The following is a 25,593-nucleotide window of genomic DNA, read 5'->3' as shown; positions in this document are numbered from 1 at the left end:
ATGTCCCTTTTGAATCCGGAGAGAGCAAGCTTGAGACCTGGAGCTGTCCATCAGGAATTACATCAAGTAGGAATTGAACCACACTGCTTTGCTTTCATTGTACTTAATTTCTTATGTTATAGTTATGTCAAGGGATATCAGTTTTCCATTTATATTCAGTTCAGTTTAGTCTCTCAGTCATGCCCAACTCTTTGTGACCCCATGGGGACTGCAGCACACCAGACTTCCCTGTCCATCACCAACTTCTGAGCTTGCTCAAATTCACGTCCATTGAGCTGATGATGCCATCCAACCATCTCATCCTCTGTTGTCCCCTTCTCCTCCTGCCTTCAGTCTTTCCCAGTGTCAGGGTCTTTTCCAATGAGTCAGTTCTTTGCATCAGGTGGCCAAAGTATTGCCATTTATGTTGGTGATATGCAATTTCCTTTGAAGATAGAATGAGTTTAAAAAGGGAGGCCATATCAAGGAAAATCCGTGGTAAAGAATAGGATAGGAAGTACAGGATGTAACCAAAATGGCGACAGTGGCCTGGGCAAGACAGAAGTGGGAAACAGTGCATGCTCTCATGTGGCCTGACCTGCAGTCAGGTGAGAGCTAGCTTCGTCCACTCCTGTAAGGTCATGTCAAAGAGATGCGTCTCAAGATCCTGGAGGGGAGGTGGGCAGCGCCGCACGACGACGGGAACCAGCCCAACATCCTGGGAACCGTGCCTCAAGAGTTTGTGAGTCAGCAGAGTGGCGGGAACCCCCAGGGCAGAGGAGCAGATGAGTTGTGTTGCGCCGCCAAGCGCTGTGTGTCCCCCTCCCGCTCCCAGGCCCTTGCTGCCATCAGCACCCACCTCCCCTCGGTGTTATCATTCTGCTTCAGGACTGTTCTCGCAGCATTTAGTGTCAGCTGCCTGCCCTGCTGTGTAAGAAAGAACACAAGGTAAGTCGAGGACACGTTATTCCCAAATGACCTAATTTCAGCATTGGCCCTTGGCCTTTATGAGGGCATGGGCATGACCATTGGATGAGTCAGAGTCTCTGGAATTTTCTCAGTCAGTGGTGCCTTAAAGGAAAACATCTTTTCCTCAATTGAGAGTATGCCCTTCTGGGTAGGAGGGAAAAAGTCCCTTTTCTTTGTTCTTCTATTCTGGGTTTCCAGTCGTATGTTTAGACTTGCTTCTAGCAAAACCGTATCCTATAGGGTTATCAACTCTTCTCAGTTAGTCTGAGACTGTCCTGATTTTAAAACTGAAAGTCCCATATACCACGAATTCCCTCTGTCTCAGGTAAACTGGGGTGGTTGGTCCCTCTAATCTTAGGTCCAGAGATGAGCATACACTCGTAGGGTGATGATTCTCCTGGACATTAAAGAGTGTTTGAATGGTTGTGTCCAGAAAATTGTGTTTTGACAAAGTCAAAGGGTATTAAGTGATTTCCTTATTCAGGTTTAGACTACAGTGAAAATATTAAAACCATGATGTTTTTGTTAATACTAATTATGTAATGTGCAGCAGCAATGCATTAAGAGAAGGGTTTGTTGCATCAGCAGTGGCTTTAATTGGGCTGAGCCAGGAGAACCTGAAAAGAACTATTCTTCAAGGCATGTTTATAAAACCTTCCATGTTCATAGTGACACATAAGCCCCAATCAACTTCTCACAGTTGGCATTGATCCCTTGGTGTGCCTGTCTGCAAAATAGACTGTACGTAACCTAAAATATCTGAGATTTGCTTTGTATTTCCTTACAGTTAGGCTAGCTGCTATGATAAACAACCCCCCAAGTGTATAATTACTCAGTGCAATAAAAGCGAATTTCTTATTTACATAAAGTCCAAAACAAATGTTCCGGATTGGCGGGTAATTCTCCTCCAGGGGGTGATTCAGGGACCCAGTCTCCATCCGTTGTGTGGTATATACGACATGTTGCTTCCAAGGTTGTCATGATTATCTGCGTCAAGCCAGTGTAAGGGTGGAGAACATATGATAACATGCATGGTGGGGTGTTGTTGGAGGAGGGCAAGCTTGGGTGTGACACTTATCATCCACTCACATTCCGTCGGCTAGACCTCAGTCACAGGCCACACCCAGCTTCCAGGGTGGTTTGAGGAATGCTATCTACCTAGTGACCAGGAACTCCTACAAGGGAACAGTCTTGTGGAAAAACTGGTCTCTAGCAGCATTTGACCTCACATGAAACATTTGCTGCTCTCTTGTAAAAAAGTGGGGGATACAGTGAAAAAAGTTTAAAAAAATTTTTACTGGAATATAGTTCATTTATGATGTCGCATTAATTTCAGGTGTATCGTAATGTGAATCAGTTACACACATGTATACATCCGTGCTCTTTTGGATTCTTTTCCCATAGAGGCAAGTTTTGTCGCTTAGTTGCTAAGTTGTGTCTGACTTTTTGTGACCCCCATGGACTGCAGTACGCCAGGCTTCTCTGCCCTTCATTATCTCCTGGAGTTTGCACAAATTCATGTCCATTGACCTGGTGATGCTCTCTAACCATCTCAAACTCTGCTGCCCTCTTCTTTTGCCTTCAATCTTTCCCAGCATCAGGGTCTTTTCCAAAGAGTCAATTCTTTGCATCAGGTGGCCAAAGTATTAGGGCTTCAGCATCAATCTTTCCAATGAATATTCAAGGTTGATTTTCTTCAGGATTGACTGGCCTGATTTCCTTGCAGTCCAAGGGACTCTCAAGAGTCTTCTCCAGTACCTCAATTCAAAACCATCAGTTCTTCAGCTATCTGCCTTCTTTATGGTCACCTTCTTTATGGTTCAACTCTCACATCCATACATGACTACTGGAAAAACCATAGCTTTGACTATACAAACCTTATTGAGTTCCCTGTGCTGTACAATAGGTCCTTATTATCTATTTTATATGCTGCTGCTGCTGCTGCTGCTAAGTCGCTTCAGTCGTGTCCGACTCTGTGCGACCCCATAGATGGCAGCCCACCAGGCTCCCCTGTCCCTGGGATTCTCCAGGCAAGAACACTGGAGTGGGTTGCCATTTCCTTCTCCAATGCATGAAAGTGAAACGTGAAAGTGAAGCTGCCCAGTTGTGTCTAACTCTGAGCAACCCCATGGACTGCAGCCCACCAGGCTCCTCCATCCATGGGACCTTCCAGGCAAGAGTATGCAGTAGTGTGTATATGTCAATCCCAGTCCTACAATTTATCTCCCCTCCCCATTACCCACTGGTAGCCATAGCTTGTTATTTACATCTGTGACTCTATTTCTGTTTTGTAAATAAGTTCATTTGTACCTTTATTATAGATTCCACATATAAGTGATATAATATTTGTTTTTCCCAATCTGACTTCATTCTGCACGACAATCTCTCTAGATCCATCCATTTTTGCTGCAAATGGCATTATCTTGTCCTTTTTAATGGCTTAGTCATATTCCATTGTATAAATGTACCAGATCTTCTTTATCCATTCCTCTGTCAATGGATGGACATTTAGGTTGCTTTTATGTCTTGGCGTTTATTTATTTCTGTATAGAAAATTTCCCCCAAATTTAGTGGCTTTAAACAATAACAATCATCTATTATTACCATCCCTTATTGTTCTAAGGTTGGCTGGGTTCATCTAGGGGTTTGTCTTGGGGTATCTGCATGTTTGCAGGTAAACTGTAACTATGGCAGGAATGATCCTGAAGGCTTCTTTGTACATATGTCTGATGCCTGAACTGGGAACACTCAAACACCAAGAAACTGGGAGAGCTAGTAGCTTCTGGGCAGCCAAACTTCCTACATGGCGCCTCTGGGCTCCAAAGTGGAGTTCCCGTATAAAATATAGGATTCAGTTAAACTTTTAATTTATAGAAACCGTCAATAACTTTTTAGTATATGTCCTTTGTAGTATTTGGGATATACTTACACTAAAAAAAATTTTTTTATTTTTCCAAAATTCAAATTTAAGTGGATATCCTGTATATTTAGACTTGCTAAATTTGGCAACCCTATTCCAAAAGCACGTGTTCTGAGATTGGGAGAGCCAGGCAGCGGCTCTGTTGCCTGTTTTGACTTTGTCTCGGAAGTTGCATAGTATTCTTTTGCCTGCCCAGATGAGGGGATGTCTACAGCACATGTAAGAAAAGCACACGGGATGGGGCATAATCCTTACAGTAGTCATCTTTTGTCCAGATTAGGAAACTTTGGTTCAGGCAAATGCCATGACTTGGTTAGGTGACGTTGCCAATAAGGGGTAGACCCAGGATTCGAATTTTTGACTGCCTGGTTCAAAATCCATTTTTGAGCTCCTGAGCGTCAAGGACAGGGGAAGTTTTGCAGTAAAAACACACAATCAGACTTTAGGGCAGCAGATTTCCCAAAGGTCAGAAGAGAGATAACCCAGATATCACGGTCAGAGATTTTTAGATGAATCCCGTCTCAAGAGGGTTGGGACACTCTGAGAAATGTCATCACTCTAAATCTGCGATTGAAAGTGCTCCTCTTTCAGAAGGAAAGGGAAGGGAGCTAGTAAAACCAGAGGCTGCACAGGACATCCTCTGATGCTCTCAGACTTTAAAGGGCTGGAACAAAAATGGGAAGGAAGAGCACTTAGCCAAGGACAAATAAGAATCAGTTGCGGAGAATTGTAGGAATAGCAGCAGGAAGTGTTACACCCCAAATGATTTCAGGGAGAATGTTTGGGAAAACAAGGCAGGCTAACAGTTGCTGCTGTAGGTCAATAGCACAACATTTCTGGGTCAGAAAAAGAAGGGACTTCTCCAAAACAATCACCTTGAAACTAAAACAGCCTCTGAGAAACAGGAGATGATCAATTCATATTGGTTCAACGCATGAATGAACATGCAAATATGTTTCGAAGGAATGAGAAGTTATGCCACAACTGACCCCAGGAAGAAAGCACCAAATTCTTTTTACATGGAGCTTCGGTGCAGAAGATCTACAGCCAGGTGGGATGCTAAGAGTAGAGACTCTAAAGGGATAAAAAGTCAGACGAGCAAACATCAGTCTAATGCCTACAAGGAGTAGTTAATAACAATTAAAATGAGCTACTTGCCAAAAATCATGACCACTGTTCCACTGAAGGGTTTCCCTGGTGGCTCAGTTGGTTAAGAATCCGCCTGCAATGCCAGAGATCTGGGTTTGATCCCTGGGTTGGGAAGATCCCCTGGAGGAGGACATGGCAACCCACTCTAGTATTCTTGTCTGGAGAATTCCCATGGAGAGAGGAGCCTGGAGGGCTACAGTCCGTGGGGTCACAAAGAGTTGGATATGACCGAGCAACTTAGCACAGCACAGCATAGCATTCCATTGAAGAACTGGCAAAAGAAGTTTTGATTCAGAAGTACTTTTGGCTTTAGAGGTTACAATTCTAAACATAGATATTTGTTTTAAAAGATTTTCCTGTTTTAGAATACTGTAATTTTTAAAAATCTTCTAAATCTGTATTTTCTTGCTAGGGAGAAACTTTGAGTTCAATTTCTTGCTAGAGAGGTATCAAATCCTCAGGTTTGAGTATGTGTGTGAGGGTTTAGTTGCTTTAGTCGTGTCTGACTCTTTGTGACCCCATGGACTGTAGTCTTCCAGGCTCCTCTGTCCATGGGATTCTCCAGGCACGAATAAGGAGTTGGTTGCTACACACTCCTCCAGGGGATCTTGCTGACCCTGGGATCAAACCCAGGTCCCTTTTGTCTCCTGCATTGGCAGGAGGGTTCTTTACCGCTAGCACTGCCTGAGAAGCCCCAAAACTCCTGTAGGTGAAACCATTATAGCTTAATTTGGTATTCAGAAATTTGTTGACAGACACCAAAAATAAAAGACATCAGACACATTTATTCAATCATGTTTTAAAAAATTTCTACCATGTGCAGTCTGGGTTCTAGGCACCGGAGACAGAGGGATGAATAGGGTGAGTCCTGGTAAATCAGTCATCAAATAAATTTCTAAGAAAAAGTCCAGAGTTATATATTCCATAAAAGAACAGGTGAGGGGATATGGAGTGAGTACAGAAACTTCTATCTTAGATACTTAGGTAACGTTTGTATAAGGTGGTGACATAAGAGCATAAAGATAAGGAGCCAGCCATTGTGTATAAATTGATAATAAGCATAATAAAATGTATTATCCTTGTAGTAAATCCTATAAAATCATCTTTAGTTCATTCATTTGTTATTGAGGGATTTAGCGTCACAGAACCCTGGCAGCCAGTAACTAGCTGGTGTGCGGTTGTTGCTCCTATATCCTGTGATCCATCCTGAAGTCAGTGAGGCAGGCAGCTGGGAATGGTGTGGTGTGAAGAGAGGGAAGGAAGGACCAGCAGGGAGCGCAAGGATGGGTTGGAATCTGACTGGCCTCTCGATGCCTTTAAACCTCCATCCTCAGCGCCCTTGGTCACAGAGCTAGGTGTCCCCCTGGCCAGGAGCTGGAGTTGCTGCAGGAAGAGACCCCGTGGGAACTGAAGGAACTAGGGCTCAGCCGCTGGCCAACAAAGCAGAGCCAGAAGAGAAGCATCGTCTGCAGCGAGCTGTGCCTGTACCTGGCAGCCTACTTTCCTAGCAAAAAAATACTGCTGCCTCTAAACTGCACTTACGACTGTGCGCCGTGCTAACCTGGAACTATGCATGCAACTCTGCTTGTCTAAGACAGACATTCAGCTTCACTGAGTCGATGCAATACAAACCCACCTCCTGCACCTGCTGGGAACACAAGATGACCAGGGTGGTTTGTCTTCCTCATCTTTGTTTAGGTCCTATCCCATCAGTGAAGACCTAACACTGCAGCCAGTTCCTGCTGGGCCAAACACAACCCTTCTAAATCCTCTCTAATGTCTCTTTACTTTCCATAGCACTCATCACCTTCTTTTTTTCTTTTGCCTCACTCTACAGCATGCAGGATCTTAGTTCCCTGACCAGGGATTGAACCCATGCCCTTGAAGTGGAAGTACAGAGTCCCAACTATGGGACTACCAGGGAATTCCCATTCATCACCTTCTTATATGTGTGTGTGTTTAGTTGCTCAATTGTGGCTGACTGCCACACGCCTGCCAGGATCCTTTGTCCATGGGATTCTTCAGGCAAGAATACTGGAGTGGGTAGTCATTCTCTTCTCCAGGGGATCTTCCTGACCCGGGGTTCAAGCCTGGGTCTCCTGCATTGCAGGCAGACTCTTTACCGTCTGAACCACCAAGGAAGGCCCACCTTATATCAAAGTGAAAGTCACTCAGTCATGTCTGATTATTTGCGACCCCATGGACTACACATTCTGTGGAATTCTCCAGGCCAGAATACTGGAGTGGAAAGCCTTTCCTTTCTCCAGGGGATTGTCCCAATTCAGGGATCGAACCCAGTTCTCCTGAATTGCAGGCAGATTCTTTACCAGCTGAGCCACAAGGGGAGCCCAAGAATACTGGAGTGGGTAGCCTATCCCTTCTCCAGCAGATCTTCCCGACCCAGAATTGAACCAGAGTCTCCTGCATTGCAGGCGGATTCTTTACCAACTGAGCTTTCAGGGAAACCCCTACTCAATTATTATTATTTCCATGCTTATTGCTTGCTTTTTATTTCCCATCAGTAGAACAGAAGTTCCATAAGAGCATAAGTATTTTTCCAACCACGATGTGTCCCAAACACCATGAACAGCTCCATCCCTGAGCAGGCCCTTAGGATTTGCTGTTGAAGGAAGGAGAATAATTGAGGGGGTCAGAGATGAGTCTGGAAAAGTCAGCAGTGGTCAGGTCAGGTAGAATGGATTGTGTTTTAAATGTGGTGAGAAGCCTTTGGGAGTTCTCAGTGGAAGAGTGAGGTGTTCTATTGAACATGTTTTAAAGATCACACTGGCAAAGTGTGTGTGTGTGAAGGGGTGGGCATGAGGACTATGGGAAGTGGGAAGCCCAGGTAGAAAGTGATCACCGTTGTCTAGCTGGGGATAGTTTGGACTATGATGTTTGCAAAGAAGTGGGGGCAAGTTGTCAGACTCCAAATGTATTTTGAGGGTGAAGCTGTCAGCACTTATCAGTTGGTTGGATGTGGAAGATGAGGGTGGCTCAGGGTTTTAACCTGAAATATGGAGTGAAATGGTGGGGGCCCATTGGCAGAGTGGAGACAGGGAGAGGGGCAGGTTTGAAGAGAGAAGCCCAGATTTTCATTTATTCATTCAGCAAGTGTCTATTGAGCCCCTGCCATGTGCTGGGCACTGTCTTAGGAATACAACACTGAACAAACTGGATGAAAAGCCTTGCCCTCAAGGAGCTTACATTCTAGTGAGAGAGAGTGAGTGAGTGAGTGAGTGAGTGAAGTCGCTCAGTCATGTCCGACTCTTTGTGACCCCATGGACTGTAGCCTATCAGGCGCCTCTGTCCATGGGATTTTCCAGGCAAGAGTGCTGGAGTGGATTGCCATTTCCTTCTCCAAGTGGGAGAGAAAAAAAAGCAAACAGGCAAGTCAGTAAGATATAGTGTGTTGAGAAGTGATGGAAGTAGGGATTGGTGAGGGGATAGGGAGTGTGAAGGGTATAAACTTAGGAGGCTTGTTTAACATGGGGCCTTTGGTAAAGACTTGAGGAAGCGAGGGAGAGAGTCATGTGGACATCCCATGAAAGAACTTTCCAGGCAGATGGAATAGCAGGTTCTCCCAAGGTTGAGCCTGTCTGTTTCAGAAACAGCAAAGAGGCCAGCATGGCAGTGGGGAGAGCAGGGAGAGAGGAGAACAGGAAAGTGATTGGCTGGGCACATAGATCAGACCATTCTGGGGATTTCTACTTGGCATGAGATGAGAAGCCACCAGAGCAGAGAAGTGACATGAGCCAGTCTAACCTCTAACCTCAGGTTTGAGACACCCATTGGACTTCCTAGTGGAGATGTCAAGGAGAGAGTTGGATGTGAGTCTAGAGCTCAGGGAAGAGATCACAGCTGGATTCGGGTGTATTGAATGCCAGGGATGCCAGCCAGAGGAACATTAATTACAGAGGAGAGCAAATAACGGCAGCAAATGTCCAAGAATAAAGTGTCATGTGAGGAGACTCAGGCCACCTGTAGTTACTCTGGTTCTGCTTGTTTCAAGTTAGGGGACCACTAATAGGAACCACAAGGCTTCCCAAGTGGTACTAGTTGTAAAGAACCCACCTGCCAATGCAAGAGACTGTTAGAGATGAGAGTTCGAGCCCTGGGTCGGGAAGGCATGGAGGAGGGCATGGCAACCCATTCCAGTATTCTTGCCTGGAGAATCCTGTGGATAGAGGAGCCTGGCGGGGTCCACGGGGTCGCAGGACGTGACTGGAAGTGACTTAACAGCACCACCAGTAGGAACCACAGCTGATCTAATTCATATGCAGTGCTCTGTGGGTTAATAATAAAAGAAGTTTATAAATTCAACATTCAGATTATACGTGTTTGCCTATTGCTGTGACTCTTAAGTGATTTCAGGTGGACAGATATAGGTAACAAGAACCCACAAGTGACCAGGATTCTCAGCTACAGGTAATTTCCAACCTTTGGTCTGAGAACCATAGGGGCTGCTTTTGGCAGAGGTTGATGCTTGTATAAATCCTGTCAAGGTCACAGTCAATTTGAAGCTTTTTCTAAAAACTTACTCTTGCCTGTTCACAAATGGTCAGACTTGCAGCCGTGTTCTGGTGAAGCGGCTCTTCTGCATGGGATGGGAGGAATCTGATTTGTTGTGTTTGCTGATTTGCATGATGTAAATACTCTTACCACAGCCAGTCTTAAGGTACTAGTCATTTAACAACTGACTCTCGAAATCCTGCGATTTTGCTGAGTATATAACAGCTGGCTCCGGTGTATCAATATTTTCCTGTCCATAACTCGTGGATAGGCTGTACTTCTGCAGCCCCAACTGCTGTGGCTTCTCAGATTTTCTCCACTCCCTGTATCCATGCCTATGGGTCACACTGAAGACAGTCAAGTGGCCAGTACAATGGCCTTTACCTCTGGAATTAGGAATTCCTTAGAAGGCTTTCCTGGTGGCTCAGATGGTAAAGAATCTGCCTGCAGTGCAAGAGGCCAGGTTTGATCCCTGAATAGGGAAGATCCCCTGGAGAAGGGAATGGCAATCCACTCCCGTATTCTTGCCTGGAGAATTTCATGGACAGAGGAGCCTGGCAGGCTACAGTCCATGGGGTTGCAAAGAGTCGAAAATGACTGAGTGACTTTCACTTTTCTGTGACAGTTGGTTTTAGCCATGACCCCAGGAAGACATCAGCAAGTGTCTTCTGAACTGAACTGCTGTCCTTGTCATTTCCTTGTCCTCAGTTCCTTACATAAATGGAACTTTCTACATTATTAAGGTATTTTGAGATCTTCTGCAGGGAGGACCCTGAATTTGATGCTGGGGTTACCATAGGCACATATCTGCCCTTATTGTTTTTTTTTTTTAATCAGAATATAATTGCTTTATCATGTGTTCGTTTCTACTGTACAACGAAATTAATCAGCTATATGGATACATATATCCCCTCGCTCTTGAATCCCTCTCCCACCCCCACCCCCCACCCCATCTAGGTCGTCACAGAGCACCAAGCTGAGCTCCCTGCGCTACACAGCAGCTCCCCACTAGGTATCTGTTTTACACTTGGCAGTGCAGTATGTCAATCCCATCTCCCAGTTCATCTCATCCTCCCTCCCGCCACGTCCACAGTGTCTGCACCACTATTCCTGTCCAGAGTCTTATTGGAGAATTGAGAAAAATGGAAAGAATACCTAGGGAGGCTATTAGCATTACTCTATGTGCTGTGCACGTGCTAAGTCGCTTCAGTTGTGTCTGACTGTTTGAGAGAGCATGGACTGTAGCCCTCCAGGGTCCTCTGTGCATGGGATTTTCCAGGCGAGAATACTGGAGTGGGCTGCCATGCCCTGCTCCAGAGAATCTTCCCCACCCAGGGATCAAACCCATACCTCTTATATCTCCTGCATTGGCACCCAGATTCTTTACTGCTGTGCCAACTGGGAAGCCCATGTCCCCCATGAAAGCTTGCCTGAATTTGCCTACAATGAACATCCACCATCTGTGCCCCTCATTTTGCATGGAACATTTGCTAACCTTATAATAATGTATAATATTATTTAATATTAATAACATTATTATTATATATTGTTATTGTTTCCCCAGAGCACCTTAATGATCAGCCAAAGACTGGATTTCAGGATTGTCCATTGAAACAAATACAACCATTGTATATGTGCTGTGCTTAGTAGCTTCAGTCGTGTCCAATGCTTTTCGACCTCATGAACTGCAGCCCTCCAGGCTTCTCTGTCTATGGGGATTCTCCAGGCAAGAATACTAGAGTGGGTTGCCATGCTCTCCTCCAGGGGTTCTTCCCAGCCCAGGGGTTGAACCCAGGTCTCCCACATTGCTGGTGAATTCTTTACCATCTGAGCTACCAGGGAAACCCCAAATTCAATAATTTAATTCTATGCATTGCTCTCCCCACCCCCACTCAAAATTGCATCCCATTTCTAAAAGTCATGTGTGGACAGCTGAACATCCTTTGGGCCTGAGCACTACTTAAAAGCAGGAAGAGGACTCTACTAAGCCAATTCACCACATTTAGAGACCAGCGACATTTCTCTCATATGCCTATTATTTGGAGAAATGATTCAAGCTCAGGTAGCCGGTCAGCTGGTTCCCTACCAGTCACTGCAACCTCCTGTTGCACGCTCATCAGCAGACCTGGCATAAAGCGTCCCAGCTGGGGTCATGTGGCTAGGAGAAGAAGGAAGACACAGCTACCCCAAAGAGACACCCCGTCCAGGTCTACAGGACAAGGAGGCATTTTGTGACCAGTGGAAGACACAAATGTCTCCCGTCTCCTTCTTTGTATACGTGATGGTGAAAACAGGAGAAAACGCACAGACCAGAAGACATCCAGACAGTGGGCTGTTCTCACTGACGACGTTTGTGCCGCATTCCTCCTCGCCCCTGGAGTGCATTGCGACACTCAGACTGGTGGTTCTGGGAGCCAAGCAGCTGATGGGGGAGCCTCAGGAGGCAGCAGAGACAAATTAATCTTCAGATCCACCATTTCCCCTGAAACACACCACTTGCTAAACTGAATTTCAAGCCAAGAGCAGCAATTTTCCACAGCCCAAGTCTGGAAAAGTCTGTGAAACCACATTGGGTCCGAAAACCAAAGTTGGTTTTTGCTGTTTTTCGTGGAGCACCAGAGAGACAACTCCAGAATTCCAGATGTGAGGCAGCTGGATGGACGTGTGTGTCCAGGCATCTGCACAGCAGCTTCAGAAAGGCGACCACGGACAGCTGCGAAAAACCACCACTGACAACCTTCTTTCTCTTTTCTTACCTGAACCTCTGGACTTACTTGTCTGAAAAGAAAGAGGGAAGAAAAAAAAAAAGCTGGCACTCATTGTTTTGTTTTCTCAATTTTCTTGTCAACTGACTCATGATAAAAGAATGTCCTTTTCAATCAATTTCAATTCTGCAGAACAGAAAAATAGAGAATTTATAGGCAACTATTGGAAACAAAGGAACCATCTGTTTTTTTAAGTATAATTTTTCTCTGCAATAGTCCTCTCCAAACACTTGGATCATTTATTTTCCCTCACCGCACCACTTTTAGTGAACCAGAGAACCCCATTGTCCAACCCAGGTAGGTTTCTTTGAAAAGAACCCCTCCTCCCCAGAGTGGGTGGGCTTCGGGAACAGAAGTCTAGTGGGGTAACCGGGACCTCTGTCTCTTACATGGGGAGGGCTTCGTTATCATGGGAAGCAGCCTGGGCGGCTGGTGGAGGTCATCCAACCCTGGTTATTCCGGTTCATTTGTCATTTTCTAGTGACAGTTTTCACTTTTCGGCCAGGAATCTTCCAGGGGTGTTTTACAACATTATGACTAAAATTCAGTCATGTGCTGGCAGCTGCCATGGACTAAAAATTTACTTATCCGAAAGCCAGAGATGGCTCTGTCAATGGAGATGAGTCTTATGTAAGCCAGGGAATGGCAACAAGGTGTCTCTGAACCTCCCAGCCTCTGGGGTCCGTCCTTCCAACTTCTCAGTATATGATGCTCTCAGTCCCACCGCACGTTCAGGAACCATTTTGCATCCGCGCCAAGGCTGCTGTAGGTCCCTGCTGGAGCCTTGCAATCTGCTCACCAGCCCCTGCCTCAGAGACTTTCCCAGTTCAGACCTGCCCAACTCAGCAGCCACCCTCCTGGACCGTCTCTTGTCTCGGCCTCTCTCCCTCTCCCACCCAAAAGCTGACTGCAGCTCCCTTCCCGTGAGACACGCTATCACAAGATTGTGGCACTTGGCCGACTTTCCTGCAGGCTGAAGAGCGGTGGGGTGGAGTTCCGATAGAATGTTTCACAGTCTTGACCTATGCCCGACTTTCCTTTTCAGGCTCTTGGTCTCCTGCTCTGCTGCTGGATCCCTTGTGTTCCCCAGAACTGGTCTTATCGCTCCTAGCTTCTCTCCCATGACTCCTGTTTCCAGCCCAGCCTCTCCCTCCTTTGGCTCCCCTGAAATCTTCCTGTCGCACTCACTTTATTTTGTCTCAGAGTTTTAGTCCCCCTTTCCAGGAAGACTATGGCTGGGGGCGGTGGGGCGGGAGGGTGCGGGGAGGAGCCCTCCTCCCGTGACCAAAAGGCCCATCAAACTCATGAGGGTATTTCCACCCTCATGGATGAAAGAAAGAAGAAATAGTGAACAGCACAGCGGACTGTGGGGGCTCTCCTATAAAGGCCTGACCAGGAATTTGGGTATTGGCCAAATTAGAAGTAGGTTGAGGTGGCCTCAACCAAGCCCTTGCCTGGCTCCCGTGGAATTAGCTGCATGGGAGACCACTGGTCTTTATTCTACATTTAAAACTTCTATATACCTTACGTTCATTTCTTCTAAAACTGTCTGCTAGGCTTTCGTTTCTATTTTAAAAAGGCATGAAAATAAAATCACTGGTTAGTGATGAAGAAGCCACCCAAATCTTCCGTTCTAAAAGGAAAAAAATAAGGCAGATCAGAGAAATACACCTCCAAGTATACACAGCTTTTGTCTCTAAACAAAACAGTGAAATTATGAGTTATTTTATTGTCTTATTGGGTTTTTTGCAAGTTTTCTATGATAAACATGAATTATTTTATAATATAAAGATGAAAGCTACAGAATTATTATAAGAAAGATTTGCTCCTTAAAAAAAACAACAACTGTACGTGCATCCAATAACCATTTTTACACAGTTCATCACAACTAACAACCACACTAACTGGGTTTTTCTCTTTTTAATCATTTGTAGTCCCAGTATGAAATTTATCTGTTTCAAAGTCTCAAATATGGGAATAAATAGCTGCTATGCCTAGAGCCTTCTATGAATATATGAGATGAACTTTGCTTTTGTAAACAGCATCCGATGAAGGGAAAAGTCAGTTATCTGACATTGAGAGCTGTGGTCCCTTAACCACCCAGGCAGAACCTTCTCTTTTTAGCACTTCCTTTTTAGCTGGTTGAAAGTCACAACTTTTGCCATCACTGTTACCACTACTACACCATCACCATCACCATTGTTACCATCATCACCGTTATCCTTTCCTTAACTGAGTACCTACTGTGTGCCAGGCTAGATACCTGATATGTTACATACACAGTCTTGTATGAAGGTGAATTCTCATTCAGACTCTATAAAGTAAGAATCCTGTCCCCTCCTTATAGCTGAGGAAATAGGCTCAGAGAAATTAAGTTGCTTACCTGATCATTCATGACCAATCCAGCATGAACTATAGTGATTTTTAAAAATTACATAAATATTTTACTTGAATAATAAAATAGATATTACAAAGATTTCTCTTTTTATTTTTTAAATTATGAAATATGAGAACACATTTACAGGTGACTTGGAAAATACAAAACAAATTTACATGTAGTTCCACTGTATATTACAATTATTTTTTTAAATTCATTCCTAGTTGAAGAATAATGATATTCTTTATGATATTGTATTGGTTTCTGCCACACATCATCATGAACAATTATCTTTTTAAGTAGATACTTTAAGATTTTTAGTTGGAGTTTTAATAACAAACTCTCAAAAATTAATAGAATGGATAGAAAAGTCAAAGGATGTAGTAGGCCTGAAAAGCACTATGAACCAATTCAGCATAATTAAAATTTATACATTTTTCACACAACAGCAGGATATGAATCCTATTCAAGTTCCCATAGATTTGAGGAAAGAACGACAATGTTTAATTCTGCCAACCTCACCCAACAATATAACATAGCAGCTAGCTATGTTACTGCAATTCAGTCATTCATCCGCCCACTGGGATAGTCACCAGGTGCATGGTATCCCATCTGTGGAAGGCATAGCCCTAGGAATTAGGAGATCTGCACAAGCATAAAGGCAAGTTCCCTGGACAAATTTAGGAAAGGAAATAAGCCAAGCCTAACTATAACCCAAATGCAGAGGTGGCAGATGTCCTGGCAAGGACAAATGCAAAATGGTACGAGAATCCAAAGAAGAAATTACCAGGTGGGAGGGAGTCTGCTTAAGGGAGATCTTCATGGAAGATAACTGTGGTTTCTCATTGAACTGCGTAGCAGCAACTCAGTGTGTTTCAAATGGAGAGAATGACAGGGGCTAAGGAATTCACATAGCATGCAAGGAATCCAATGTAGCTGGAAGAAGGGGTAGCCATGTGTGGGTGAGCAGGGAATGGCTGATTGTGGAGGGGACCCTAAATGATTCACCTGAGGCTTTAAACCTTATTTCAGGGGTGCTTAGGCCAGGCTGTGCAGGAGGACATGACTACCGCTGTGCTTTGGGGAGAGTAACCTACCAAGGGCAGGGTGGTGGGGTCTGGATAAAATGAAGAGTGGGGTGGATCAAGAGAGTCAGCCTCCCCAACACTGTAAATCAACTGTATTCCAATAAAAATCTTTAAAAGTTAATTAAACGCACACAGAAAATAAAACATGAACCAACAACCACAAAAAAGAGGGTCATCCCTGGAGACTGGGAGAATGGAGAGACAAAGGAGAGAGATCAGACCTACATTCCAAGCCTGGGTGACCAAAGCCCTCACCATGGCCTGGGCAGCCTGTCATTCTAGACTCTCCTCTCCTTCTGATTTCATTTCCTTCTTATCTCCCGCCTTGTTTACTTGCTCTAGCCTTTGTGGTTTCTCTACACATCAAATACTGGACACACTCAGCCATGAGGACATCTCTTGGCTTGGAAACTCCTCCCCAGATATATGCATGTTTCACTGTCTCTCCTCCTCCAAGGCTTTGTCCCAAGGTCACCTCTTTGCTGGGCTCTCCACCCCCCTTATTTTACTAAGTTCTTCTCTGTACCAAATATTACTTTCTGACATAGTATGTACTTTACTTATTGATTATGTTCGATTGTTTATCTTCATCTGGCTTGTTCACTGCTGTATCCCTGCAGCTGGAACAGAGTAAATGCTCATTAAATATTTGTTCAGTGGTAATGCTGACTTGGACAAAAACTGGGATGTCAGGAAAGAAAGCTAGCATGGGTAAGAGGAGAAATTAGGGCTCATCTTGAACATTTGGTCTTAGGTGCTGAGGGATGCTAGGTGGAGAAGTCTTTCTGGCAGCTGGGAATATGTGTCTTGAATGGAGGAGCCAGGTCTGGCCTGGGAGCCTGGGAGAAGAAGCTGTCCAAATAGAGACGACAAAAAGTGAGTTTATTGGAGGGCTCTTTTGGTTTTTTACTTTTTAAAGATGATTACTGCTGCTGCTGCTGCTAAGTTGCTTCAGTCATGTCTGACTCTGTGCGACCCCATAGATGGCAGCCCACCAGGCTCTGCCGTCCCTGGGATTCTCTAGGCAAGAACACTGGAGTGGGTTGCCATTTCCTCCTCCAATGCATGAAAATGAAAAGCGAAAGTGAAGTCGCTCAGTCGTGTCCAACTCCTAGCGACCCCATGGACTGCAGCCTGCCAGGCTTCTCCGTCCATGGGATTTTCCAGGCAAGAGTACTGGAATGGGGTGCCATCAGATACTTTTAAATTACACATGTGACTCACATTATATTTCTCTTTTTTTCCTGAACAGTATTATTTTGAACACAAGCATTTCTTATGATTTTGTGTATGTTTGTTGCTATCTCTTTTTCTTCTGCAGATTATCAGATATTCTGAAGGGATGATGAAATGTGTCAACAAAGACTCCGTCTGCTGTTTTATAAGCATCTCTATGCTCAATAAAAGAGAATGATCCTAAGCTCTAGTTACAAAGAACCATGACAAAAAAACTAATATGAAAATTTTCTAGGCAAAAAACCAGGCTGTTAGTTGATTTTAAATAAATATTTTAGTGAGAGTGGTTTTGTTTCAGCATACTGAAATTACTAAATCCTAGGTTATGAACCACCCCCCCTCCCCATTATATAAGTAGAGTAGGAGGGCATGTTGGATATGATCTCATTCCTTCATTTGCTCATTCATTTACTCAAAAAGTATTTACATTTCTTTAATATTTAATGTAGTACTTAATATAATGTTGTAGATAATAAATACGACAAGTGTATTCAGGCATGTGTTTTTGCATTAATATTCATAGAACATCACCTCATGCCAGACACTGTAACTTAGGGATATTTGGTGGTCCATGAAGATAGTCTCTATTGGACACAGCTGGCTAGTCTGCTGGGGTTAAAAATTCAACAGCATTTATAAATTTGGTTTTCTGCCTTTCCGTCTTTCCTTCTCACTCTGCTCCCTCTTTCTCATCCTTTTTCCCTTCCTCCTGTCCTTCCTTCCTTCCTTCCTTTCTCAACAAATGCCTTTCAGCAGCTACATTATTTTCTGAATGGACACCTGATTAGTTGATCTTCCATTCTCAGTGAAAATGAATGCTTTTTATGCCACAAAATCATCACATTGCTTTAGCATTTAGTTGCCTGGAACTATATCAAAGTCAGTGACATATGTAGTCCATTAGTTGCACTGAGCTCTTAACCTCCCTGGGAGAAAAAGAAACGACATAAATAAGGCTTCTTTTACATCAAACAGCAAATAAATGAAGTCATTTGAAGAAACCACCTACATGAAGTCCTGGAACTGTAATTACCCAACTCTCTCTTTTGGCAAACAGAGGCTTTCTTACAATATACCTGTCTCCCCAGTAATGGTCCCTCCCGGTGGGATGTAGCAAGACTGTGGGTCACAGGGGCCCAAGACAAAGATGTTACTGATTTGGACACTTGAACTACTGCTCAAGAAGGAAATTCCCAACGTTCATCCTGGCCGAGATCAGAAATTGTTTTGGAAGCTGTGAGGTCAGCCTTTAGTCTCTATAGGTCCGCTTGTAGGGCACGAAGTTCACTAACTTCTCAGAAAAGAAAAAGAGCACTTAATAAAATAAATTGCTTCTACTCCCCTCTGGTTTCTATGAAAAAATAAAATTCAGTATTAAAAATTCTGTAGCAGTGTGGACATCCTTCCTAGAAGAGATAGAGAACTTTGGAACTGGACAGGACCCAAGAGGCAATCATTTCAATAGATGAGGAAGTGGATTCAGAGAGGTCCCATGAGTTTGTCCAGCAGCCGCAGAGTGGAAAGGAATCTCCCTGAGCCCCCTCCACCCATTCATCCTGCCATCTGCTACTCCCTATGGCTTGCCTCTTTCCACCAGAGTGGGTTTTTTTTTTTTTTTTTTTAGGCTAATGAAAGTGTTCTTTCCTCAAATATTTATTTAGGAACTTGAAGTTTAAGTGAACACTTCTGGTAATCTTTAGTAATTTTTGTTATCAAGGAACAGTGAAAATAAAACCAAGATTAATTGATATTGTCTTAGGTTTGCGTGGCTTTAATCTAAGGACAAAGCAGGCATTATAAAACTTCCCCATGTAATGATTTCCTTTTTAAAAAAGAGGAGACCAGTTTGCATCCAGAGTCCCAGCTCATAGGTAGAACTCACCTCTATTAACGATGTGGTCTTCTGTTGCAGGCAAGAAGTGGAGCAGAGAGAGTCAGGGGCTGGACACAGGAATGGGAAGCGGGATGGAGGGGAGCTCAGGACAGTAATGTCAGTGGCTTCCTCATCACAGGTTTGGCTGGACAGAATCTTGACATCTTCCACTACTCCATTTATGTCTGCCAGGGTTCCTTCCCCTGACATCTGGATTGGGAGGCGTCGTGGGCATTTGCGGCTTTTGGTTGTCCCATCTCCATCCCCCCCTTTCCCTTGATAATTATAATTTAATTATCATTAGAGTAATTTAGCAGTATTAAAATAATAGCAATTTCAGGAAATGATTCCTCTTAGTCTGTATCTCTTGGCAGAGGTGACTAACCCAGACTCTGTGGGTGGGAATGTGCCCAAGGCTCAGGCCATCAGCTTGTTCCTTTCCCTCTGGTCCAGGGACTGGCCCAGGGATGGGGCCTTGGTCAGGAGTCAGACACAGGGAGCAGAGATGACTCAGCAGTTTTTAAACAGAAAGATATTTAATGCTGGGAAATAGACACTCGTGAAATCACCAGAAAAGCTCTGGCTGGGTCTCCAGGAAAGATGCTTTTTGCCCACCAGGGATCAAGGTGGAGAGAGAGGAGCACCACCTCCACCCTGCCATCCCATTCAAGAATACACCCAGAGACTGCAATCAGGCTTCAGAAGCTTCTGGACACCAACAAGCTGGAGACTGTACGTAGGACTTGACCAGGAGCCACATCTGAAGCAGCAAGAGAATGGTACCCAGCTCACTGCTACCTTCTGAATCTCACGCTGGACATCTGATGAGTGGCATCTAATTTGCATGCAGAACCCTAGCTGAGAGGGGCTGAGGATGTAGGTTTCCACTTTGCAGGCTTTGCAGCACAGGGAGGTATCCTGAAGGGATCCTGAACTGGTTCACCGTGACCCCACAAATGGGGGGCACCAAAGCATCTTTAGGAGAAAGTCAGCACTTTCATTTGGCCAGCAATGGGGAAGAGAAGCTTTCTCTGTTTCCTGGTTAAGAGCTCCTGGGAGCCATCTTGACATCTTGGAAGGTCTAAGAATGAAGCTGCTGGGAGGTGGAGAACAGCCAGTTTGAAAGATGGAGAAAGATCAGATGCCAGTTAAAGGCCCAGAGAGGGGAGGTGACTCATTCAAGGTCACCACCTTGAATGAAGGGCGGTGTTGGATCTAGACCACCCACCACCTGACTCCCAGTGCAGATTTTACCCCATCATGTGATCCTGCCATCCCTCGCCCCTCCCCGCAGCCTTCCCCCAACAGCTGGCAGGGTCCCACAGGCCCTAGTTAAAGACTCTGATTGGCCTGATCCCTTGGAGCATGCAGAGTTCCCAGGCCTGAGCAGAAAAGCACTCACTCGGCAAGCATTTCCCCACACACCTGCTGAAGCCCAGGTGTGAATGAATAACTCCTGACCAGTGCCTGGCTAGTGAGGAGCTCAGAGCTGGCTTGAAAACACCCTAGGGGTGCTCTCTGAGTGGCACTGAAATGTGGCCACACCGGTTCGGTCTATTTTCAGCTTCGGAAACAAGGGAGGTGAGGTAGGGAGGTGAGGTGGGGTGAGTGGCGGGCTCACAGGGCAGATGAGTTTCAGGCCAGCTTTCTGCATGCCTCCAAGGTCACCTTGGGCCCTTCCGCTGTCACCTGTGACCTTGTTTTCCTCTCCCCTCTTCTCCCTGGAGGGATGGGAAGGAAGGACCCTTCTGACCTCAGGGCAAGTGAGCTGAGAAGGGGTGGTGGGGTGGGGACAGGCACACCTCAGACCCTGAGATGGGTGAAGAAGGTGTCGTCAGCCAGATCCTGAGTGTTTCCCCTACATTTATTGGTGTACATTGCTTTAAAAAAAACCAACAACAACAAAAACCCTCCCAACAACGGTTTGAGGTCTGTACAACTGTTGTCTCCATTTGTAGTAGGAAGAAACGAGGCTCAGAGAAAGTGAGGAGCTTGCTCAAGGCCCAGAGTAACCCAGCAGAACTAGAATTTGAACCAGATAGGTCTGCGTTCCTGATTACTATGCCCTATGGTCTCAAACCCCAATAATCTGAGCTATCCTTTCCTACACATGGGCTACTTTCTATTCCTCCAGAACAGCTCTGAATGTTCCCTTTTATAAGCCCCATTTTTCTGATGGGGAAACTGAAGCTCAAAGAGCTTAAGCAATCTGCTCAAGGACAACCAAGGACATAGAGTCGAACATGACAGTGCCAGGCTGAACCTGGTCTCCCTCTGTGGCCCGATTCTGACCTTTATACTGTGCCAGATTTCTGTTCTCTGAAACGATTGCACAGCCTCTCATAGGACACCTATGCTGGTCTCTCCTCATTTTATGCCGAGGGAACTAAGATTCTCAAAGTTTGTGTGACTTGCCGCAGGTCCACTGGCGGCTCAGATGGTAAAGAAGTTGCCTGCAATTGGGAAAACCAGGGTTCAACTCCTGGGTCAGGGAGATCTCCTGGAGAAGGGAATGGCTACCCACTCCAGTATTCCTGCCTGAAGAATCCCGTGGACAGAGTAGTCCATGGGTTCGCAAAGAGTCAGACCGACTGAGGGACTGATACACGCACAAGCCCCAGGCCCACACAAATGGCTGGATGGGCTGGAATCCAGACTCTGGACTCTTCGGCGGTGTGTACACAAACTCTATTTCTCATTCGTGTTGTAATTTCAGAGATGTTTTATCTCCATTTCTAGCTATTCTTCATTGGACAGTGGCTTCCACCACTTTGGCTTGGGTTTTCCCTTATCTCCTATCAAGCAGTTAATGATCTGTGATTGACTGAAGAGGAGATTGGGTTAGGGCTTCTGCAATTGCAACAGAATCTCTATGAGAAGACTGTTCAAAACAGGAACCCTCCTGTAAGGCAGCATTGACACCCATAATCTTTTGCCACAGAGGTCCTGAGCAAAAATGCACTAAAAATCAAACAGTGAAATTCCTCTAGGTACCTCTTTGTGTTTTCCTCAAAAAAACACTTGTTGGAAGGCAGCAGAGGGCTATAAGGGGGTGAGCAGCGGGGAAAGAAAAAGCCTCGAATCTGGGAACCAGTAGGTATTGGATGGATTTTGGCTCTCCTTGAGGTTTTAGATGAGCCTTCTTTTAAATTTTATTTTTCATTGGGCTGAAGTAAATGATACAGTTCTAAATAATATGACAAGTATGGCAGGAAGCCACATTTTAATTCCTTGACTTAATCCTCCTTTTCTGAAATCAACAATATTTACTGAACATCTCCCCTGCTCTGGGCGCTGCAGAAGCCACGTGCTGAGGATCCAGAAATAAATCAAACCAGGTCCCTGCCCTTCTGGAGCCCACAGTCTAGTGAGAGCGACAAATGCAGGGGGCACAGCTCCAAAGCCCCGTGTGCAGTGCTGTGACGTGGACAGGGTCAGTGTGGCCAGCAGCGTTTCCTTGGGTGGACAAGGGTGGGATGCTTGGGCTTTGTGGAGCCTAGAAGGCTGTGTTGGTGGGAGGTGGGGGCATTTCAGGCAAAGGGAATGGCTGGAATAAAGGCTTTGGGCTGGAATGAGTGACCCCAGGGCCTGAAGAAGCAGTGGCTGGGGGAAGAGCTGCTGGGGAAGGAGCAAGGAAGAGCTTGGCAGGTTTGGTTCTGAAGGGCCCCGGGTGTTATGGAAAGGAATTTAAATTGTCTCCTGGAGGCAATGAAAAACTATTGAAGAGGTTGATCAGGAATGTGACATGACAGGGTTTCTATTTTAGAAAGTCGCTCTGGCTGCCGTTGGAGGGTGGACTGCATGAAGAGAGTCCAGCCATGGGGAGGCCGTGTAGGAGAGGATGTCAGTGCTCAAAAGAGCACTGAAATGGCCCCAGCTGCCTGTGCTAAGGGCCAGAAGGCAGAGATAGAGGAGAGAGGATGCACGGATTGAGGCGTTTAAGAAGAATAAAGCCCTCAAGAATGAACACCCACATTTTAACTCGGTGTTTGCATGGCTGACTTTCTAAAAAGGAAAGGGAGTTATGTCTTTTTTTTAATGGCATACAGGAACCTAGGGAAACAGAGTAAAAGGAAAAAATTACCCAGGAATCCCCTCATCATAGCATAACTCATGTACGTATTTTATTTCCAATCTCGGCCCCTAGTTTGTAACTCAGATTTTTAGATGACACTGTCTCTTGAGTGCTAGGTGGTAATGGGAAGCACTGAATGCTTCCTGAAACCTGTGAAAGACTCACTTTTAAGACTCATTGCTGGAGGCTCCATCCTCATTGCCTATTTTAAGGGAGGCCAAATTTCTTGCATATCTAAGAGCCAGTCACTTTGAACCAGGACTTGACCGTGAGCATTTTCCCGTTTCATTTGTTCCACAGGACACTGGATCCAATTATTTATTCTCATCTACCTCCCCACTGGCCATAAAAATGATCGAGATGCTGGAACATCTCATGCCTTTGTGTCCTAGAAAACTCAACCCAAGATGCCAAGAGATGACAGCACTCAGATGAATCCTTGCTGTGGCCGGTGAGGCCCGCTCATTGGAGAAGGTGGTGGGGAGATCATAGATTTTTCACTTCACTCTCTGGTGTTTTCACTGCCAGGAGAGTCTCTGAGCACAGTTCAGCTTTCAATTTTGCTCCACAGGGAGGATCCGACCTGGAAAATAAGAAGTAATTGATGAGAAGCCCACAGAAATGTCCCAGCTCTAGCAGGCCATTGACTATGAAGGAGCTCCATGTTTTGCAAAGGAAAGCTGCGGCCTTCCTTGGGGGAGGTGTTAGGCAGAAAGTCAGTAGACTTGGCTTTGAATGAAAGGCCTTGGGGACAATCAGACAGTGGCCTTATTCTGTGTTATCAGGCTGAAGGATGATCTTGGGCAAAGTAGATGTTTGATGAAGAGGGCCAAGCCTGGAAGGGGAGCCAAATTAGTTTGCTCACCCAGAGCTGAGACGTGGTTTCCATGGAGCCTTGGCAGACACGAGACCATTGGACGCTTTCCTTGGCTTCCCTCTGCCCTCTGTGGCCACCAGGAGACTACAACTCTCTCCTGGGCAGCTTCTGGGAGGAAATTCAGTGACCAAGGAATCTGGGACAGGAAGGAAATTAAAAGTAGGAGATGGGGCATTCCTGGTGGCTCAGTGGTAAAGAATTGGTCTGACAATGCAGGAGTCACGGGTTTGATCCCTGGTTCAGGAAGATCTCACATGCCTCGGAGTCACTAAGCCCATGCACTGCAACTACTGAGTCTGAGCTCTAGAGCCTTGGAGCTGCAACCCCTCAGCCTGTGTGCTGCAACCAGCTGAAGCCCGTGCTCCCTAAAGCCTGTGCTCCACGCCACCACAATGAGAAGCCTCTGCACCGCCATGAAGCGTAGCCTGCACAGCAGTGAAGACCCAGCACACCCCCAAACAAATAAATAAATAATTTTTAAAAGGCGGAGATGGACAGTGAAAATTGGGAAAATGCTGATGATCAAGGCAGGAGTTGGAACCATTTCTGCCACATGTGCTCTTGTGCAGGAACAGCAGGAAGGCATCCAATGATACGTTCTCTGGGGCTTTGCCCAGGCTAATTGTACATGACAATGGCTGCTCTATGTTCTTTCAGGGAGGGTTGGAATGATTTTGCAGGCCCCGTGTGGCCTGGTGGCCAGAGTTGGAAAAGGTTCCCTCTTGGACTTCCGGCAGCAGGCGAGGGACACCAGCCGTGATTACCCAGGAGGCTAGACCATCATTTCCCCTGGCCGCTCCTGCTGTTCTTCCAGGAGGGGACCTTTACTGGTCACCAGAGGGGCTTCCTGGTGCACGGCGGGTCACCATCCCTGACTACTGGGCTCTTTCATACAGGCTGGAAAGGAGGTTGGACTTTTCATTCCACCTGGGTCACTGGGAGATTTTACAAGATGGTGCGTCAAAATGTTTGTGTGGCTTCCGGTGGGCCTGGCCCTTTGCCCTCTGTCCATGTGGAAATGCCCAGCCTGACCAGTGGAAGAGCAAGGCCTGGAAGCCAACCTGAGTTTGGGCCAGGCTAACAGAGTCGGACACGACTGAAGTGACTTAGCAGCAGCAGCAGCAGCAACAGCAAGAATGGAAGCTCCACGGTCAGCTGAGTTGCAAGCTGGTTTAGAAATTTACCAGTCTCAAGGTTTCCCTGGTGGTCCAGTGGTTAAGACTCCCGGCTTCCACTGCAGAGGGGGTGGGTTCGTTCCCTGGTCCGGGAACTAAGATCCCCTATGCTGCACAGTATGGCCAAAATAAATAAAAATAATTTTTTTTTTAAAGACATCTACATTTGGCGGAGGGAGAGGTGTGTGGGGGGTGGAGAAATTTACTGGTCTCTTTAAAAATAGATAAAGAAAATCACGTTATTTTTTTTTTTTTTGAAAGGAAACCACTGATAAAAGAATTGTGGCATAAACAAAGAAAAATGTGAGCACTCTGTTCTGAAAGCAATAAAGGCAGCAAACAGGGAAATGCCAGAAGCTGTGACCCATGGTTTGTGCTCTCTCCTCAGATCTCATTTCCATTTGCACACAAAGGGGAGATTCTTGTTCTCAAGTTGCCTTCAACAAAATGATAGAACTCAGTGAAGGAAATGAAGTGTAATTATCATTATTAATTTTTAGTTTGTTCTTTCAATCAAAATAGCTCTTAAGTAGGGTATTCCAGTGTAACCTAATCTCTTATGTCAACAGGCAGCCTGGAGTGCCTGCAGGGCTCCACACTC

The 25,593-nt window shown here is 45.5% G+C and overlaps 1 long non-coding RNA gene across 1 annotated transcript in view; it reads left to right on the top strand.

The window, feature by feature from the left end:
• Positions 1 to 25,340, top strand: part of LOC105604300 (uncharacterized) — a 63,592-nt gene extending 38,252 nt beyond the window's left edge. Inside the window, exons 5-6 of the long non-coding RNA XR_003586577.3 lie at positions 11,091 to 12,588; positions 13,337 to 25,340. This is a non-coding gene — a long non-coding RNA (uncharacterized LOC105604300). The remainder of the gene's footprint in view (positions 1 to 11,090; positions 12,589 to 13,336) is intronic.
• Positions 25,341 to 25,593: the final 253 nt, after the last annotated feature.

This window comes from Ovis aries, chromosome 22 (assembly GCF_016772045.2).
Source record: "Ovis aries strain OAR_USU_Benz2616 breed Rambouillet chromosome 22, ARS-UI_Ramb_v3.0, whole genome shotgun sequence".
In the NCBI taxonomy this organism is placed as follows: domain Eukaryota; kingdom Metazoa; phylum Chordata; class Mammalia; order Artiodactyla; family Bovidae; genus Ovis; species Ovis aries.
The sequence above is the reverse complement of the archived record's forward strand: the minus strand, read 5'-3'. Positions and strand labels throughout refer to the sequence as shown.